A 22497-nucleotide genomic window follows, 5' to 3' on the forward strand; every position below is an offset into this window, starting at 1 on the left:
ATATGAAAAATTTTAATTCACTATGATGATTTAAAATCAAACTATACTTCCACTTTGTTTTTTGTTCCAAAACTTATGATTGTAGCAAGAAACAAGCAAGTGAAGAAGTTTTATTCATACATTTAGCAAAATAAAATTCGTTTGATAGGCTCATCTTTTTTTTCTTTTTTTTAACCATAATTTCAATCAAACTTTAATTTTCCGAAGCTCTTTGAACCGAAATTTCGTTTAACCAACAACGGGTTTTTTAATTTCATACATTCAATAATTTGTTAATTGATAAAGGCTATTTTTCTTTACTAATAATAAAGCTGAAAGTCTCTCTGTCTGGATGTCCGGAGGATGTCTGGATCTCTGTGACGCGCATAGCGCCTAGACCATTCGGCCGATTTTCATGAAATTTGGCACAAAGTTAGTTTGTAGCATGGGGGTGTGCACCTCAAAGCGATTTTTCAAAAATTCGATGTGGTTCTTTTTCTATTCCAATTTTAAGAACAAAATTATCATAAGATGGACGAGTAAATTACGAAATTATCATAACGTGGAACCGTAACATGGGCACAAACCAATTGGTGAGATACGAAATTATCATAACGTGGAACTGTAACATGGGTACAAGCCAATTGGCGAGAAAATTCAACATACATTATTTGTAAATATACAGTCGAACCAAAAGACCTTTTAATTTTTCTATTACGGGCAAAGCCGTGCGGGTACCACTAGTTGGTAATAAAACAACATCTTATCAAAGTCAACAGAGGCAACATTCCTACTGCGGGCACCAAAGTTGTCGTGCTTTTCAATTTGTTACTTTATTTATTTATTTATTTATTTATATTTTGTCCCGCGTTTCTAAAACTTTCTTTTTTAAAACTTAATCGTACATTTTTGGAACACTAAATAGTTTTAGTTTTATAAATGCTATTGAATTCAAAAGCGATCAAACCCGAAAATCAAGTGTTGTATTACTTAAATACATTTAAGTAACACGTGTGTTGAATATGTGTAACTATTAATTTACGAAACAAATTAAAGAATGAAAACCATGACCAACTGCATTAATAATGAAAGAAAAATATTAAATTTTACTGTATTACCTCTTATTAAATTCATATTGCATTTTTTGACTTGACTGATATCTATTTAAAAAAAATATATATTGTATATAAAAAAATAGAAGCACAATTAAAAAATCACATTTAGGTTTAATATTGTAATATTGTACGCGCACGCGCGTTTTAATCAAGAGTAAAAGTTTCTAATTTCTCCTAACAAGCATTTCTAAGTACTTGTGTAAGTGGGAGTTTCTGATTTGCAGTTAGTCTGCTCTCGCTCACTTTAGTTAACCAAAGTGCTACTGCGAAATAAAATATTTTTTAAAAATTATCCATGAAACTGCAGGTTCTTACTCTAAGCACTGAGTTTTGGAACTATATTTGATAATCTACCGTTCTCCTAATCCATAAAAAAAATCATTAAAAATGTTTTACACTACCAAATGATTCATTATTTTTTAGATCGGTTAAAAGAAACTCTGTTTAAACCTCGTGCAATTAAACCTATCATTTTTAGATTCAAACCATTGTTTTGAAAGCATCTTAACAAAAATAATGACTTAATTAATGACAAAAGAATTGAATAGTTAATCCGGATAAAAATATTTTATTAATAACTACCGCTATTTTTAGATTTACATTCAAGATTTTTCCCGAATTAATTTTAAATACACGAAGTGAGAAAAAGCTAAATGTGAAACTTCTTTAGTTAACAGTATTTTTTGTTCGGACCTGTATATCTTTTGAAATTGAGGCTTCCTAATTATGCAAAGCTCCAGAGAAAAGAGTATTTCTTTATCTACCGCATTGTGAAGTTTTTTTAAACTCTAACCATTAAGTCAACACCAGAAAGGGGAAAAAAACATTTTGTTCATCGAAGTTAAGAAAAGTCCAAGTTTTTATCATTTAATTTATTTTTTTACATTATCAGTGGTCTTAAAATCCACCATAAAATTACTTTTAAAATAGAGACTAGAGTTTGTTTTTTATAACACACGGCTTAGGAGCATAAAAAGGTTAAATATACTTTTAATTACTTATAAAAATAATTAGTCCAAAATAAATAACAGAACGAAAATATCTTATTTCTTGTGTTTGGTAAAGTATCTAAATTGACTTAGAAGTATTTTTAGAGTAAAAAAAATAACAAAACGAAAATATCTTAATTCTTGTGCTTGGTAAAGTATCTAAATTGACTTATAGAAGTATTTTTGGAGAAAAATATAGTTCTAGAAGATACTTATTAGCTATGTTTTTAGCATTTTGCAAGAAATATTGAAATTATTTTGATTGGAAAAGACAAGCTTAACCTCTTTTCATATCTTATCAAAACCATAGGTATAAAAATACATTTTTTCATCACATAACTTGTTAAAATATTTGGGGAAACAGTATTGGTTTTAATGTTCATTAAATTTCAAATGTTTTTACTATAACGGGGTACCTTGAGTTTGAAGTATATCTTATTAAAATAAAAAGTTTTAATTTTGTTTTTCTGTATAGCCTACCAAATAGATTTTCTTTTCTTGAGGACCGTTTTTCCGTGCCAAAAAAGGGGATTTGCTTTTCTCGTCCAGTGTTTGATTAACTTAATTTTTTCAATTAACATTGATTTTGAAAAAGGGGTTCCTTCAAACTTCGAAACACGTGTATTCTGTAATCTGTGTATTTGTGCTAAACAACGTCGGATATTTCCTGTTATTCCTCGGCACTAAGGTACTTATTTATTGCTTACATTATACATGTTTCTACGATAAATATTAGTCCGCATACTTCTTCATGCGTTTAGGAGGCAATATTCTGATTTTAGAAGTGTTTGTGTATTTAAATGGATATTTTATTTTATTCATTTATTTATTGTACTTTAGATAACGACAGTCGACCCATCCCATGGGTGGGGAAAACCCGTCTCTTTACCAATAGGGTCGTTTCCAAAATTTTAAAAGTATTTTTTTCTGAAAGAGCATGCTTAAAAACATAGGATCTGACCATTTTTAAAACAATTTGTTTACGTTTAAAATTTTTAAAAAATTACTTAAATCGGAGAGCTTTTATTGTTTACCGCTTCTGCCGATGACATCACAAATGATGAAACACCATTCAGTGTTGCCATTCACAGTGCAAAATATTTAATTCGCATCTTTACTCACGTGTATTGGCAACGATATGGTTGATAGCAAGCGTAGAGCGCAATATTTAATTCGCTTCTTGATTATCATAACGTGGAAACGTAGTAGAAAGATGCGACACAAAGTGCATCATTTGTGACGTCATCAAGACCACGCCTTGTTTGGAAATCGAACATTTTAAAAAATTAATTTTAAAAAAACTGTTGGAAAAATGAAAGTATTTTCTGGGTCCATGTTTTTTTTTTTTTTTTTGCTCATTCTATCCATTTCAATGACTAAAAGTAGTACTTTTGACTGAAGGAAACCACGCCATTATAACCTTGGGCTATAATGCAAAGTTGGGAATTTCATTAAAAAGTCAAAATATAATACAGGGAAGTCATATTCCTAAAAAAATATTAGCCTTTTTTAACACGCTTTTATTAGCTTCACCTGTATGTATGTATGTATGTATGTATGTATGTATGTATCTTGTAATGGAATCTTGCAGCTCAAATTTCGCCCACTTCCTGCGATCGGATTCTTTTGAAATTTGGCACGCGATCTCAGCCCCGATGACAATGCAATATTCTACAATCAAATTAATTAATTAACTCTTTTAATTGTTAGTTTCCTCCAATTTTAATCAATCTTTTGACATAAATCCAACAATGTGAAAAGGAAATTTTTTTAAAAAATACATTAAAAAATGCTCGCAAAAATTATTTAAAAATATCTACAAAAACCTTTCATTTTTCTGCATCAGACAAAATTTGTTCCAATGTTCCAAGGTAATTAGAACATGAAATAGAATTGTTTTTAAGTAATTTCATGCCAAAATCTATGTGAGCCTTCAATTGGAAATTCATTGCTGATCAGACCATTGTTGAACAAAACTTTTATTCAAATGCATCTCAAATTTTCAAAGTAATATAAATATGATTTCCGCACACATACATCGAAGACTCACGGTAGCTTCCCATCGGGGTGCCCTTGTCTTAACTTTAAGATATTACCTCGCACTCGTTTTATAAATAATTTCGTCGCCTGATAATTCTCCAACATAAGACTAAAAAACAGAAAAATAAAATAATAGTTTAAAAAACTAAACACGCTTTCGTAGCAAAATGAACTAAAAAGTGAAAAATAATCTTTGAATGATAGTAGTTGACCAATCACTTAATTCTAATGTAATACAAAAAAGCGTTGGGGGCTTTTTATCAGTTGTCTTGAATTTCTTCCATTTGTTGTCCAAGCAAAAATGTAAATAGATAGCACCCCACGCTTTTTTGTATTACATTAAAATTAAGTGATTGGTCAACTACTATCATTCAAAGATTATTTTTCACTTTTTAGTTCATTTTGCTACGAAAGCGTGTTTTTTTAGTTTTTTAAACTATTATTTTATTTGATATAAAATAAGATTTTTACCACCTTAAAATCAAACAAAAAGTTACGAAATTTTCAAAAAAAAAAAAAATCACTTCTAAGCTTAATAGCCGACAGATACCAAACACAGCTTAAACTGTTTTTCGTAGTTTGTAAGTTACTAGATTATTTTTTTTTTTTTTTCAGATACAATTGAACATTGAAAATCCAAACTAATTGGGACCATAGGTAGGGCTGTGTTTCAAAATGTTCGGATATTCGGAAATAACCATGAAAATACCGTTTAGGAAAATAGGATATTTTATAAAATATAATAATAAAGCAGAAAGTCTCTCTGTCCGGAGGATGTCTGGATGTCTGTAGGATATCTGTAGGATGTCTGTGACGCGCATAGCGCCTAAACCGTTCGGCCGATTTTCATGAAATTTGGCACAAAGTTAGTATGTAGCATGGGGGTGTGCACCTCGAAGCGATTTTTCAAAAATTCGATGTGGATCTTTTTTTATTCCAATTTTAAGAAAAAAACTATCATAAATTACGAAATTATCATAACGTGGAACCGTAACATGGGCACAAGCCAATTGGCGAGATACGAAATTATTATAACGTGGAACTGTAACGTCGGTACAAGCCAATTGGCGAGAAAATTCACCATACGTTATTTGTAAATATACAGGCGAACCAAAAGACCTTTAACTTTTCTATTACGGGCGAAGCCGTGCGGGTGCCACTAGTATAAAATAAAGTAGTTATACAAATAAAGTGTACTTTATACAACCACTTTAAGTAGATGCACAATTAAAGTGGTTGTATGAATTACTTATATATACAGTAGGAAAAACCACTAGTTATACAATAAGGACATAACATGCAATGCAGTACATAACAGTACAATGTGTATAATTTTTCAAACAAAATTTAACAAAAATTAACTCCCATTGTTTTCTGAACATAATGGAAAACTTTTTAGACTTCATAGAAATGCGTTCGGATTTTTGAGTTTTCGGATTTTCAGTGTTCAAACATTCGAAGCTGTACTGTAAGATCATGCGTTACGCGAAACAAGAGGAGTCGATTCGATTTGACTGTACAGTTTTTTCCCACTTTCCTCCATACAGGGGAATGTAGGGCAAAGTGAAATGATGAAAAATTTACTGTTTAAAAGGGTACAAGGAAAAAGTTACCTCAGAAGATTAAAACATGTGATAATGCAAGCAATCTTTTAAAAAAATGATATTTATATTGTAATATTTCGTAGTAGGTCAAAAACTTTTTTTTTTTTTTAGTATAAAATACTGTCATCCTCGCTTAATCAGGTAACGGATAAACGAATACCCCGCTTATACGAATAAAACCTCCCGGAACCCAAAATTTCCCCCATGGACGCAATGTTCAACATCCCCGCTTAATCAAATATTTTCCCCGGATAATCCAATAATATTGATTAGCTTTCGCAAATATTTTTGCTGAACTGTTTAAAAATAAATTAGAAATAAATTAAACAAGAAAAATTATTGACATAAAAATGTAATGTAAAAGTTTTCGTCTACAACGGGCGAGAGAAACAACATGCATATTCCGTCAAAACATTCCTTCAAATTTCTTTTGTCATTGCCATTACAAAAAAAAAAAAAAAAAAAAAGATAGCGCAGTCTTAATTAATTAAATAACACAAAGAAATATACACATTTTAGACGAAAATAAATTAATGAAAATTAAATGTAAAACATGGTAGACAAGGAGTGGAAAAAGAGAGTCAGAAAATGTATTCCCAAAAGACCTTGGAACAAGTTCTCCACTGTTATGGACTTTTTTCAAAAAATAATGTAGTGAAAAGAGAGGGTAACAGGAAGATTTCATAACTCAAGTTGTAAGTTGCTGTTTACAATTTTCATGCGAACTACTTGAAATTAATTTTGAAACTATTTTGTACTTTATTTATCCTATTTCAAAACCTTTTTCCCAATAGCATATATTATTCCCGTATATATCTATTGATTTATTATTATTACGTTTTAAGACAAATGTTGTCAATTTAGAAAGGTAAAAAAAAAATTCCCCGCTTAATGAAATACCCCGCTTAATCGAATAATATTTATTGGAATCGACGATGTTCGATTAAGCGGGGCCGACAGTAATTAAATTCTAGTTATTAACATTCTAAATATTATTTGGTACTTACTATTGTTCTGTTCATTATTTATTTATTTAATATTAGACTTATTGTTATTTTAAATAATTTGTACGATTAATCAAGTGCATGCAGAGCAAACTGAAATAGTTAATTTCGTTTACTCAATCGATCATTTATTTAAAAATGCACATATTCATTTATTAACTAATTCATTCATATACCTTCATTTAATAATTCACTTATATATTTCTTCATTCATTCACTATTTTATTCAATTTTTGATTTTTTTCTTCCATATTTATTTATTTATTTATTGTTTCACTATTTATATATTTATTATTTTCTTCACTCAATAATTTAAACAAAACTACTTTGCACAATCAAGTAGAAACTATTTCATCCAAAACAAGTTCTATTTTCCTTTTTGCTCCGTGAAAAAAAAGTGATTTTTTTTTTTTTTTTTTTTTGAAGTTACAAATGTTCTTCTAAAAATAAAATTTACGGTGAAATTTTTATTACAAAACACACTGTTCCTTCTTTATATACTATAATTTTCAAAACCATTTTCCAATTTTTTATTTTGAAAAAAGTAAGTTATCTTAACTATTTACACTTTTCCCCACATTCCCCTACATTATATCTTGCATTAAAGACCATTTTTGTACGCAAAAGAGGCGATTTTGTTTCCACGTCTAGTGTTTAAAATCGCTCATTTTTTACGATTACGACAGCCGCATCAGTTTCATTCTCAGTTTATAAGATCCTGATGTTAAAAAAATAACATCTATCGTATTGTTAGCCTCTGAGAGTTTGAGCTCCGACTCTGACAATATTTACTGTCTGACCACGGATTGTATGGAAAGACAAACATCCGTTTTACAGCCGGAAATGGACGAATCTATTATTTTTTTACCGATGTCAGCTTTTGCAGAAGCAGAGTCTCATTCAAATGAGCGGAATACGCGCATCAAATTTTTAATTTTCCCCCATATTCACATAGATTCGTCTTATCTGGACGTTTGAAAATTCCATGCAATCCGTGGTTGGACAGTACCTCTGTTTCGGAAACTAGGGAGGGGTAATTGGCGCTAAGTTGAGTTGAGAAACTTTCTTAGTGGTTTTTCGAAATATTTTAACTAAAATCCGAGCCAATAATACGTCTATTTTTCACTAAAACCCCTAAAACAGGTAAAGACACTCAAGGTCACAGCTCAACTAACCAGCGCTGCACTATAGTTTAAAGCAGGGGTTCTCAAAGTTGAAGCCACCACGAACCCTCCCTTATTAACGCACCAACTTTACCGACCTCCTCCAAAAAAATTATAAAATACATTTAAATAATACTTCATAATATGTATTTACTTATTGTTCTATACATTTATTAATTTTTTCATATGTTTTTTATAACAGAGGCCAATTTTTCAAAAAAAAAAGTAAAACATTTATGAACATATTTATAACATTTTATAATACTACAAGCGGTACCCGCACGGATTTGCCCGTAGTAGAAAATTATGAGGTCTTTGGATAGCCTGTATATTTACAAATATTGGATGATGAATTTCTCGCCGATATGCTATGTTAATTTGCTCGTCTATGTTATGGTAATATGCTCGTCCATATTATGGTAATTTACTCGTTTATGTTATGGTAATTTGCTCGGTAAAATGGGCTTAAAATTTTAATAGGAAAAAAAAATCGAATTTTCGAAAAATCGCGACGTGGTGCTCACCCCTATGCTACAAACTAAGTTTGTACCGAATTTCATGAAAATCGGCTGAACAGTCTAGGCACTATGAACGTAACAGAGATCCAGACATCCAGGGACACAGACTTTCAGCTTTTTTATTATTAGTAAACATTTAACAGTTCCTCGCTGCCAACTAAGTTATATATCGATGCTATACCCTATTCCAGCTACACGTTGTGATTGCAATAAATATTTTCTCATATTTTGCACTTTTTAGTTGGCTAGCTTCGCGGAGCACCTTCAAAAATGTCCGATTCATTCATATCTTATTTCCTAATATCGTATTACCCCGCATTATCCGGCAAGCCGGAAAAAAGCGAGGTTGACCAGCATGCCAGATAATCTGAGGTTTACTTTGCAACAAAACAAAAGTAAATTTCCCCATTCAGCTCCAATCAGAAAGCAAACACTGTGAGGAAAAAATAAATAAATCCCAAAAGTAACCTTCTTTCAAAAATGAAGTGTATTGCATATAATATGTACTTGTTATTTATGGAAGGTCATTATTAATGAATTTAATTATATGCCAGTAAGGTAATCAATTCAGAAGCAATAATCGTTACCGCGATTTGTTCATATTTTTTAAAAATAAGTTACTGGAGGTTTCTTTTAGAGAGGTAAGTCTAATTTTTATTTATTAAATAGCTATGGTAAATTTAGCACTGGTTTAGGGGCGGTAACTGACTGCTTAAACGTTTGCTTACTTAGTTTTCATTTAATTTTTATAAAATTATTCGTTATTAAACAATATTTTTTTTTGTTAAAACAACAAATGACGTTGTTAGTAAACATTTTTACAAAATTAAACTGTTTATTAATACTAATAAGATATGTATGGAACGTATGTTCATTTTTAAGCTGAGCATATATTTTTTATAGTTATTAATTTTTTTTCCTAACCTCGATTTTTTTCCGGCATACCGGAAAGGACCAGGCAAGTGTTATTGAAAATCTGGTGACCCCCGAATTTTGCGGCATTCCGGATATTAATGCGGGGTATTGCGGTATGTATTTACTTATTTTTCTAGATACTTATTCCTTTTTGTATTTTTCATATACGTTTTATAGCTACTGTCTATTTTTCACAAAAAAGGGAAAACATTTATGAACATATTTATAAATTTTTTTAATAATATTTAACATTTCCTTGTTGCCCATTAAGTTATATATCGATGCTATTTACCTACTCCAGCTACACGTAGTGATTGCAATAATTGTTTTTATATATATTGTACTTTTATTGCAAAACGTTACTTTAAGATTTGACTTGAGAAAAGCCTCAAAAAGTCAGACGAAACACAAAAATATTCAACAATACAACAATTCTAGCTATCGACTAGGAGTTGAGATGATACACTAAATAATGAATTGGATTGATGAAAGTCTTCGAACAGGTAACAAAAAAAGCTCATAACTCGTTTTTTATACAAATTAGAAACTTCGAACAGATGCTATCTTCAGCACAAAAATTAGCGCTTTCGATAAACACATAATGTTAATATGTGCACGTTTTTTTTCTACCCCCATAGGGGGGGCATTTGTGCGAAAATCGGGACTAAAATTGGAATAAAAAAGGAACTATCAATCGGATTTTTTTCGAACTGGTCTATAAACCTTCCCAGTACCAAAATGAATCAGCGGTGAAAGTTTCAGCCAAATCTGCCGGGCAGTTTCTGAGATCTTAGGGAACAAATTTACCAACATCCATTTTTATATATATAGATTACTTTTCTTTCATATACGTTTTATAACTACTGTCGATTTTTCCAAGAAGAAAAAAGTATAACATTTAACATATTTATAATATTTTATTATATTCATTCCCTCGTTGCTAACTAAGTTATATATCGATGCTATTTACCTACTCCAGGTACACGTTGTGATAGCAATAATAATTTCCACTTATTTGCACTTTTTAACTACGTCGCTTCATGGATCCCTAGAATCAACTCAGTGCCCCCCCCCCCCCAGCACAGGGGTTTGCGGACCCGCTTTGAGAAACTCTTGTTTAAGGTTAAAACACAAAAAGTGTTCACATCAGTTATTTATGCTTTTCCTTTTCATGTTGCCCTCTTTACGAAATCTGTTTAAAAACCATTTTCCGAAAACGAAACACTTGTTGGCGGGGGGGGGGGGGGTGAGGAGGCGAAAGCGAAAACTTAACTAATGCGTTACATAACACTGCCAGATTTTCGAGCGAACACACGAAAATAAAGCTGAGCGGCCGACTAAGTTGTTTGGCTTCAAATCGTATCCAAAAAACCTTTTCGGCTTGTCGCAGCGTAAAGTAATCTTTAACGAGATCGAATTCTATTTTTAAATCATTGCTTGTGTCTCTTCTGTTCCGAGATCGATAATTTTAACCGAAATAATCCGTCGGGCGAATACTGCGCTCCTAGGATAAATGGAATAACCGGCTTAAAGATTTCATGAAATATATTACTTTTTCTTAAACTGGGAATATAATATTTTGTATCGAGTTATTCATTATAAAACGTAACCGTAAATGTAAAATGGGGTTGTTTCCCTCAGTCAAAAGCACTACTTTTAGTCACGGAAATTGATAAAACAAGTAAAAAAAAAAAATAATAATAATAATAACATGGACCCAGAAAATACTATAATTTTCAAAACAGTTATTTTTTATTTTATTTTATTTTTTAATGTCCGATTTTTCAAACAAGGCGTGTTATTTATGACGTCACAAATCATCTACTTCGGCGCATCTTTCTACCGCGTTTCCACGTTATGATAATCAAACGAATTAAACATTGCGCTCTACACTTAGTATCAACCATATCGTTGCCAGTACGCGTGAGTAAAGATGCGTATTAAATATTGTGCCCTTCTGAATGGCAACAGTGAATGGCATTTAATCATTTGTCATGTCATCGGCATAAGCGTAAACAGTGAAAGCGCACCGATTAAAGTATTTTTTTTAATATTAAATTTAGTCATATTATTTGAAAAATGGCCAGATCCATTGTTTTTAAGCATGCTCTTTCAGAAAAAAATACTGTAACGGATTCGGTGCGACTTCCACTTTCTTGAAATGAAGACACAGTTCTTGATAAAAACACAGGAAATTTATTTACACTATGTACAGGAAAGATCTTCAACAACTGCTAAATGATTCATCAGCAATTAAGCAATTATCACACAACACCGTAAACTCAACGTGTACACACGTATTTACTTCCAAATACGAAAACAACACAGCGAAATGCCTCGCTATAAACAGAGCAAATACACACTCTCAGTTCGAAATCCTCAATCGAAACTAACTGTTTATCCATCGCTAACGGCTTAAATACACCGAAAAGAAATTTCTCAAATATTCCACACGCTTCTGTAAAGTAGTAGACCGTTATCAAATTTTATCAATGAACAAAAAGGAAATAGGGGTCGTATACTTTAGCCATATGAAAAAGGGGTTGTATATTCATTACGGGAAACTATTTACAGGTTACGTTCCTACAATAATTACTATTTACAGAATTTGTAACATTGCCCCCTTCCTAAGGACTGCACGTCCCGGGCAGTACAATCCCCAGAAAGGGTGTCGAACTTCTATCAAAAGTTTACAAATATTCACATTAATTAATAACTAACAGATACATAGGAAACACAATAATAACAAGAAATATTACTAAACATTAAAAGCAAAAAAATTATCTACAACTTTTATGTTATCAACCATGGTTGTTTACGTAATACTCATGAACTATGGCCATAGTATGGGGCTAACCGATCATAAGGTACAACCCTAGGTTTTGCATTAGGTGATTTTTGGATCCTCACTACGACGTCATTCAGTCGGTTAAGGACTTTATAGGGTCCATCCCAATGCGACTGCAATTTGGGTGAAAGACCCTTCCGTCGGATGGGATTCCATAACCAAACCTTGTCGCCTTCGTTGAATTCATGTCCAGTAGACCTTGTGTCGTATCGGGTCTTCATCTTCTCCGCCGCGATGTTGATTCGCTCTCGTGCGAAGTTATGAACGTCTTCCAACCGGGCCTGGAGATCCTGGATGTACTCCTCAGGCGATGAAGGCGCATCCGGAGGACGACCGAAGACGAGATCACAAGGTAGCCGACGCTCTCGTCCGAAGAGCATCTGAGATGGGGCATATCCGGTAGTCTCGTGGACAGCACTGCGGTAGGCCAGCAGGAACAAAGGTAGCTTCTTGTCCCAATCCTGTTGATTTCTGGATACCATAAGCGAGAGATTATTTAGGATTGTGCGGTTAAATCTCTCCACCATGCCGTCCGATTGTGGGTGTAGTGGTGTTGTCCTAGTTTTCTCAATTCCGAGAATTTGACATAGGCCCTTAAACACAGCAGAGATGAAATTCCTCCCTTGATCGGAATGAATCTGCAAAGGTGTTCCGTATCTCGAGATCCAATGTTGGACTAGAGTCTCTGCTACGGTGGTAGCCTCTTGATCTGGAATGGGATATGCTTCCGGCCATTTGGTGAAGTAGTCGATGGAAACAAGAATGTATTTGTTCCCATCAGCAGTTCTTGGTAGAGGACCCAAGATGTCGATCCCAATTCGTTCGAAAGGAGCTCCAACGTTGTACAGATGTAGCTTCCCTCTGCTTCTCTTCTTCGGTCCTTTACGAGCAGCACAGGCGTCACAAGAATGGCACCACTTCTCCACGTCATCCTTCGCCTTGCTCCAGAAGAAGCGCTCCCGAACTTTATTGAGGGTTTTCAAGACACCAAAATGTCCTCCAGTCGCACTACTATGTATTTCTTTCAAAACATCTGAAATCCTTGATCGGGGAAGTAGTAACTGGCACCTAGATGTTTTACCGTCGTCAGATTCCCATTTCCGGTGTAGCACGCCGTTCCGTGAATGGAGTGAGTTCCATAACGCCCAGTATCTTTTTGTTGCAGGACTGAAGATGGAAACGTCCTGCCAGCTAGGGCGTCGACTGCCACTTTCCATGAACTCTAAAATTGGTTTTATGTCGGGGTCTTCAAGTTGATCTTTTCGAACTTGGTCATCACTCCATGGATCAGGTTCTGATGATGTTGGAGTCACTGTCACCTGATAGGCGGTAGGGCTAGTCGTTCCATACTGTTTCTCGATTCGGGAACAATAGTGGCAGTTCTCAGGACAGGGTCTCCTTGATAAAGCGTCAGCATTACCGTGAGATAACCCTTTTCGATGCTTGATCTCCATGTCATATTCCTGGAGCCGCTGTATCCATCTGGCTATCTGGCCTTCCGGATTTTTGAAGTTCAAAAGCCAAGTTAATGAGGCATGATCTGTCCGAAGCAGAAATTTTCGGCCGTAGAGGTAATGATGGAAGTGTTCTACAGCTTTCACTATGGCCAGTAACTCCTTTCTGGTGACGCAGTAATTTCGCTCCGACTTTGATAAGCATTTGCTCCAGTAAGCGATGACATGTTCATTTCCGTCAATTTCTTGGGATAAAACAGCTCCGATGCCCTCGTTGCTCGCATCAGTGTCTAGGATGAAGGATTTTTCAGGCTGAGGATAGGCGAGGATAGGCGTTGATGTTAAAGCCTCCTTCAGTCGTAGAAATGCATCTTCGCATTCTTTGGACCATTCAAACTTTTGCTTGCTCTCCGTCAGCTTATGCAAAGGTCGTGCAATGTTGGAAAAACCCTTTACAAACTTCCTGTAGTACGTGCAGAGCCCCAGGAAACTTCGCAGCTGATGGATGTTTTCGGGACGACTCCAACTCTTGACCGCAGATACCTTTTCTGGATCGGTTTGTACACCTTCAGAGGAGATGATGTGACCAAGGTAGTTCACTTCCCGGCGGAACAAATTACATTTGGACGGGCTTAACTTCAGATTGGCTTCCTTAAGCTTCTGCAGCACCTTCCTAAGATTTGCCAGATGTTCTTCGAAACTGCGTCCCACGATGATGATATCGTCTAAGTAGACCAGACAGGATTCGTAGGAAAGTCCTCTTAACACTGTCTCCATAAGACGCTCGAACGTAGCTGGTGCATTGCAGAGGCCGAAGGGCATCACTTTAAACTGCCATAAGCCTTGTCCAGTTGTAAACGCTGTCTTCTCTCGGTCATCAGGGTATATCTCAACCTGCCAGTAGCCGCTCTTCAAGTCCAGGGTCGAAAACCACTTGTGTCCGGAAAGAGTGTCCAAGGTGTCGTCTATCCGTGGAAGAGGGTAACTGTCTTTCTTGGTGATTTCATTCAGCCGTCGGTAATCGACACAAAATCTGGTGGAGCCATCTTTCTTTCGGACTAAGACGATGGGAGAAGCCCAGGGACTGGATGAGGGTTCGATTACATCATTCTCCTTCATCTCTTTCAGGAGGGTCTCAACTTCTTCCTTCTTGGCGAATGGTAGTCGTCTTGGATGCTGCTTAATAGGGGGGTGTTCTCCAGTGTAAATCCTATGCTGCGTTAAATTCGTACGGCCGACATCCTCCGATGCTGATGAAAACAGATGCTTGAAGTCATCCACCAATTGTTCCGCAGCAGTTCTTTGATCTTTCGATAATGCCGCACTCCCAATTAACTTCGATGTCAAGGACTCGGAAGACACAGTCTCGGGGGAATTGATTCTTCTAATGATGCAGTTTACTGGAGTACAAGTTGCTAACACTTCACCTTTCCGGATATTCCTTGGCCTTTCACTCACGTTGGCCACTCTTACAGGAATTACATCGTTAGAAAGGTCCACAAGCGTAGATGCTACCAGCACTCCTTTTGGGTTATTGCTTAAGTTGGGGGATTCAATGAGTCCAAATCGAAAACTATTGCTCTCTTCAAGGGAGCCAGGTATTAATGATTCTGACCTTGAGGGAATCGATAAATCTGTTTGGGCTATTATTTGATGAGCGGATTTTACATCACTTTCTGCGGGGAAAACGGCTATGTCTTCTCTCATCGAGTGCAGCTCATTAGTCTTGAAGTCGAGAGTGAAGTCATATTTCTTCAAAAAGTCCAATCCGAGAATGAAGGGGTCCGTGATATTAGCGACGAATGCCGTATGATGGTAGGTGGCATTCCCAAACACTATTTCCAAGTCCACTTTACCGTCAATCTCGATTTTGTCACCTGTCACAGTCTGGAGACTTACGCGTGGCGATGTCCACAGCAGTTTCAATCCAAATTCACGAGCCACATCTGTCCTAACGATTGTCACATTGGCTCCAGTGTCGACAGTCAGTTTGCAAGGATTCCCATTTACATGGGCGTAAATGAAAAGTCCATCACTGCCACTACTAGAAGAGGAAATCTGCAGAGCTCTAGTGGTGGTGATTTCCTTCCCTCGCGTAGCTTGGCGAGCCGGACAACTCCTTCGCAGGTGTCCTTCACTACCGCATTTCCAGCACTTCTGCTCTTGTTTCTTTTGGGCTGTTATGCTGTTCAGATGTCTTGTCAAATCACCGAGTTGTCTCTCAAGTTCAGCGAGGTGGGACGACCTGGAATCAGACTCATCAGCTTCCTGAGTCCGGATTAGATGGCGATCCACACGGGTTGCTTCTTGGGCGGCCTCGTATCTCATCGCATACACAACAGCAGAATTCAGATCTTTGACATCCGCCATCCGTAGAGCTTTCTGGATTTCCGGATCTCGAACCCCGTCGATGTAGTAGTTGAGTGCCAGGTGGTCTCGAACATCCGCAGGGCAGTCGTAAAAAGCAAGATGAGACAGTCTCTCGATGTCCGCCGCTAGCTCTTGCAGGGTTTCCCCGGTTTTCTGGAAACGGGACTTCAACTGGAGTCGACTGAAATCTTTCTGGCATTTCTCACCGAAGCGGAGCTCCAACGCAGATGTGAGGGCGGCGAAATCCAGGCGCTGGCTGTCCGGAAGGGTCTAGAGAATGTCCGCTGCGTCACCTCTCAGGGATGCTGCAAGATGACAGGCCTTGGTAGCAGAGTCCCATCCGTTCGCTTCCGCCACTATCATGAATTGAGTTTTGTAAACCTGCCACGAAGTTTTCCCATCAAATGTGGCAAGTTTAATGGACGGTCGAGCAACCGATGTGGGAGCACTAAACTGTACAGAACTGCTTTCCGCGGTCGCCAATCTCCGTTCCATGTCTTTAATTATTTCTTCCTTAAATGAAGTAAATTTCTTGTCTTCTTCTTCCAATTTATTTTCCACATTGGCGATACGCTCTTCCACAGTATCAAATTTTTCTTCCAGAGCATCGACTTTATCTGCCATGGCGGTTAGTTGATTCTCCATCATGGTTTTCATCGACGTTAAGTCACTTTTCATTTCATCTTGACTTGTAGTAATTTTAGTAGTTAAATCATTATTTAACTGTTCTTGGTTAGTCGCTAATTCATTTTTTAATTGTTCTTGATTTGCAGTAAAACTTGCAGTCAAATCACTTTTTAATTGGTCTTGATTAGCCGCCATATCATTTTTCAATTGTTCTTGATTAGCCGCCATATCATTCTTCACAGAGGTGATTGCGTCAAGAAGTTGTTTTAATTGTTCATCCATTGCGCGGGTAATCATTATAAAAATAAAGTCCAAATTTAAAAAGTCTTTATGAAAAAAAATGTCCAAAGTCACACTTACTGCAAGAAAGTCCTGAAGTAGCCCCACGTTGGGCGCCAAATTGTAACGGATTCGGTGCGACTTCCACTTTCTTGAAATGAAGACACAGTTCTTGATAAAAACACAGGAAATTTATTTGCACTATGTACAGGAAAGATCTTCAACAACTGCTAAATTATTCATCAGCAATTAAGTAATTATCACACAACACCGTAAACTCAACGTGTACACACGTATTTACTTCCAAATACGAAAACAACACAGCGAAATGCCTCGCTATAAACAGAGCAAATACACACTCTCAGTTCGAAATCCTCAATCGAAACTAACTGTTTATCCATCGCTAACGGCTTAAATACACCGAAAAGAAATTTCTCAAATATTCCACACGCTTCTGTAAAGTAGTAGACCGTTATCAAATTTTATCAATGAACAAAAAGGAAATAGGGGTCGTATACTTTAGCCATATGAAAAAGGGGTTGTATATTCATTACGGGAAACTATTTACAGGTTACGTTCCTACAATAATTACTATTTACAGAATTTGTAACAATACTTTTAAAATTTTGGAACCGACCCCATTGCTATATAATAGCATTATCATACACTTCTTTTGCGATTATACGTATAGTAGAAAATCGCCCGTCAAGAAATGACGGGTGAAAATTGTTTCTACAATTGAACAAAGCAATTGCCTGATTGGTGATATTTTGAAAGTTAAAATTTTAACCCTAACTTAAGTGGATTAACCATAAACTCCAGTAGATAGCGGTTATTATTGACCATACTCTTTTGCTTCTTCATTCCCTTGAAATGTCACAGTCTTACCAGTAAAACAGTCAAGTTACCGGATCCAGTTTAGCCTTGTCACAATAAAGTCTTTCCCTGCATGTTAAACGCTACCAAAAAATATTATCAAATTATCATGCCGTGGCGCTAGTTTCTTTGTTGATGACGTCGGCAGCGTTTCTCGATCATTCGCTATTACATATATGAGGATCCTGGAGTCACTTAGTTACGATAAATTGATCATGTATATGACACATGAGAGATCTCGTTTTAAAAACATCTCAATCGATTTTTTTTCTAATTTTACAGGAGTGATGAAAACATTTCGCGCTCTTCCCACGTGATCTCTAGAAGGAATTCGTTTTCATTTGAATAACTATTAGTGTAAGACTTTCTTCTTCACCTGCGTAGATACTTATAGTGTCTAGTAATTTTGCCGAATTGTTTGCAGATAAAAATAATTTGGGCTCAGTTGGTTTTAAAATGGATCGGTCTTTCCTTTGAAACTATGCTTCTTATGTGATGTTGTGCGGGCCATGGTGAACTGATAAATAAACGAGCTGATGTGTGCATCACATGACTTCCTTTTACTCCAAGTTAATGTCATTTCCCCATTACTGGCAATTTTAATGTGATTCAATAGTTTACTCTCTAAATATCACCAACAGTGGCCAAATTGAAATCAGATTTAAAAATTAAAAAAAAAAAATCGCCAAATTTGTCGCCAAGTTGGAGACAAAACTTGGCGACCAAAAAACTGGCGATATATCACCAAGTGTCCGCCAAATTATAACACCACTTGAGTTTACAACGAAATTAACAATGATTTCCCCCCGAAAAGGGGCAAAAGACCCCTTTAGAAACACCCGAATGCAACCAAAAGGGGAGGAAGTGCACAACTAGACCCCACTAGGAGTCTACGTACCAAATTTCAACTTTCTAGAACATACCGTTCTTGAGTTATGCGACATACATCCGCACATACGCACATCCGCACACGTACATACAGATGTCCCGAGAAAACTCGTTGTAATTAACTCCGGAATCATCAAAATAGATATTTCGCGTGTCTATACGTTCTTAGACACTTATCCACGTGTGGTCGAGTCGAAAAAAAAAATCAACATTCATTCAAGGGTGAGTAAAATGGAAATTAAGGTCGATGTTTGAGTAAAAAAATATTTCGCGAATACAATATTTCCTTTTTTGTAAAAGGAAGTAATAAGAAATGACCTAAAAAAAGCGTTCCACCTGCTACTTTTAGCACTCATGAGCAGGGGTTTTGTTTATAAAAAATTGTTTAACAATTCATCTGTATCGAAGCCTCCGTTGCGCACTCGGCCAGCGAGTTCGACTGTTAACCGAAAAATTGGTGTTTCAAGACCACCAAGTGATGATATTTTTACTCGAAGGGAGATTAAGGGGGCATTCTAGTCTAGAGGCTTAATTTTAAGGTGATTTTACAATCGTAATGGAAAAAAAAACAGCATCTAATTTCACCATCCATTTTTATCAATTTCTTATTAATACTTCAAAAGTATAAAAATGCATAATAGTTTTCAAAAAATTCAAAATTATAGTTGGAGGAGGCTGGCAAAGCGGGGACTCTAAAAAAAAGGGGGTCTCCTGGTTCACGTGATTCCAATCCTCTAGGTGATCTGAAACATAAAGTCAAGGTAAATTCTTATAAAACAAGGATGTAGAATTGTCTGGACGTAGCCGATTTGAAAATACTTTTTTTTCACAAAATGGCGTTTTTTTTAAAAAAAGGAAAATCATTTTTTGGCTCCTTTTTTGAACTTTGGTATTATTTTTAAAGTAATGAAAATCAAAAATTTTAAAAACACCTACGTGGGGACAATTTTGATTGTACTAAGAAAGTCTGTACTAAATTTCAAGTAAATCGGTGTATTAGAACTTGAGATACCTTGTCAACCGTATCGAAAAAACTAGTTTCGAGAAAAACGCTTTTAAAGTTTGCAGCCTCATTTCAGCAAAAGAGTTTATTTCAACAAAATTAACTATAACTAAAAAAGTAATTTGAATTTCCATAAATCCTTTCAGAAACTTATTCTTAAAGATCTAAACTCTGAGAATATAAAGGAAAAAAAATAGATTTTTTTTGGAATTTCTGGACTAAAATACCCTTTTAAGTTTTGACAACAAAGTAAAAAAGACGTAGTAAAAAGTATGGTTTTAAATATCTTTACTAATAATAAAGCTGAAAGTCTCTCTGTCCGGAGGATGTCTGGATGTCTGTAGGATGTCTGTAGGATGTCTGTGACGCGCATAGCGCCTAGACCGTTCGGCCGATTTTCAAGAAATTTGGCACAAAGTTAGTATGTAGCATGGGGTAGTGCACCTAGAAGCGATTTTTCGAAAATTCGATGTGGTTCTTTTTCTATTCCAATTTTAAGAAAAAAAATATCGTAAGATGGACGAGTAAATTACGAAATTATCATAACGTGGAACCGTAACATGGGCACAAGCCAATTGGCGAGATACGAAATTATCATAACGTGGAACCGTAAGATGGGTACAAGCCAACTGGCGAGAAAATTCACCATACATTATTTGTAAATATACAGGCGAACCAAAAGACCTTTTCATTTTTCTATTACGAGCAAAGCCGTGCGGGTATCACTAGTTATTTAATATAACAAATAATTAAACAGTTAATATGAATGTGAAAGCTTACATGCTTGTACAGTAACTTAAAGGATCATGTAAGGTAAAGTGGGGCTACATTAAATAATATATTTTCTTTTTTTTAATTAATTGTTTTTTGGTTAAGTTTGTTTTTAGTTAATTATTTTTTGGAGACATTTTTTAGGATTACAACAAGTATTTTTGGTTTAGTTTTAAAATCTGGCGACAAGCGAAATGATAGAAAGTTATTTGTTTATGTTCGTTCCGTACGGAACGCAATTTTATGCTTCTGATAAACATCTTTCTAAAATCATTATTAACAAGCGTAATCTCTGTTTTTTAATGCAGACTGAAAGTGCATGATTTAGAGAATATCTTTACTAATAATAAAGCTGAAATTCTCTCGGTCTGGATCTCTGTCAGTCTGACAGGATCTCTGTGACGCGCATACCGCCTAGACGGTTCGGCCGATTTTCATGAAATTTGGTACAAAATTAGTTTATGGCATGGGGGCGTGCACCTCGAAGCGATTTTTTGAAAATTCGATTTTGTTCTTTTTCTATTCCAATTTTAAGAAAACTTTTCCGAGCAAATTATCACAACATGGAATAGTAAATTACCAAATTATCATAACGTGTAACCGTAACATGGGCAAGCAAATAAACAAAGCAAATTGGCGAGAAATTAACCATTCATTATTTGTAAATATACAAGCGAACCAAATGATCTTCTAATTTTCTACTACGGGTAAAGCCGTGCGGGTACCACTAGTTTTTAAATAAAATGACAGAACCAAACTTTTACTCATTTTTCATAAATTTAGGAAAAAATTGTCTTTAAAAAGCCAATTTCCATTACCGTTTCCCTCTCTAAATGTAGTCTAGATTGAAAAGAATGACAAAAAAAAGTATCCATTTTTTAAAAGTTTGAACACGTAAAATGCAAAGAAATCAATCGATTTCTCCGAATCTCGATAGATCACCATTAATATCTCGGCAGACACTACATTATCGTTTTAATAACATTGTTAATAAAGTTTCTCTTAAGCTTTTATACTAAAGATGAAACGGGAAACATTTTGAAAGTGAAATTGTTTTTTCTTAGAAATTACTTCCGCTGTGTTGTTTTAACGCCACTTTGCATGCAAATGTTCTGGATTTATCAATACATAATACATGCGTTTCTAAGAAGTGGGCCAGAAATATTGCACTAAAGAAGTACTGGACTTTTATTAAAATGGAAAAAGCTTGTTCAACAAACTTAATAAGTCATCATTTTTGAAAATGTCGTTTTGATTTTGTTAATTTTAATTTTTTAAACAAAATCATTCTTTTGAGTTTAATTTACGTTGCACTGTATTAAAAGCTTCTTTTAGTGTAAGGGCACCTAAGGGAGTTATAAAATACTGACGTTACATTGAGATTTTTTTTTTAACTTTAGAGATTAGATTTGACTATGATTTATCGGTAAAACTGAGACTTTAATTAATTTATTTATTTATTAATTTATTATTTTTTAAATTTATTAGTTTATTTAATAATTTACTATTTTTTAAATTTATTAGTTTATTTAATAATTTACTATTTTTTAAATTTATTAGTTTATTAATTCATTTATGTATTGATTTTTTCATTTATTTATATAATGTATATAAATATATCCTCATATAAATAATGGCCGGTGATATGATCGAGTAACCCGTATGTTTCAACAATAAAACTCGCACCACGGCTTGATAATTTGATAATATGTTTTGGTAATGTTTAACATGCAGGGAAAGCCTTTATTGTGACAAGGCTGAACTCGATCCAGTCACTTAACTGTTTTACTGGTAAGACTGTCATTTGAGAGGCTTAAAGAAACGAAAGAGTGGTCAACAGGGAACGCTACCTACTGGAGTTAGGGTTACAATTTCAACTACCAAAATATCACCAAACAGGCAATGGCTTCGTTCAAATGTAAAAGCAATTTTTACCCGTCATACATTGACGGACGACTTTCTAGTAAACAAATAAATAAACAAAATACTTAAGTATAAACAAATTAAACTACAATTTAACCGAACGTGTCCTCCAAAAAGTCAATAAGTGCATG

Source organism: Uloborus diversus, chromosome 6, assembly GCF_026930045.1.
Source record: "Uloborus diversus isolate 005 chromosome 6, Udiv.v.3.1, whole genome shotgun sequence".
NCBI lineage: Eukaryota > Metazoa > Arthropoda > Arachnida > Araneae > Uloboridae > Uloborus > Uloborus diversus.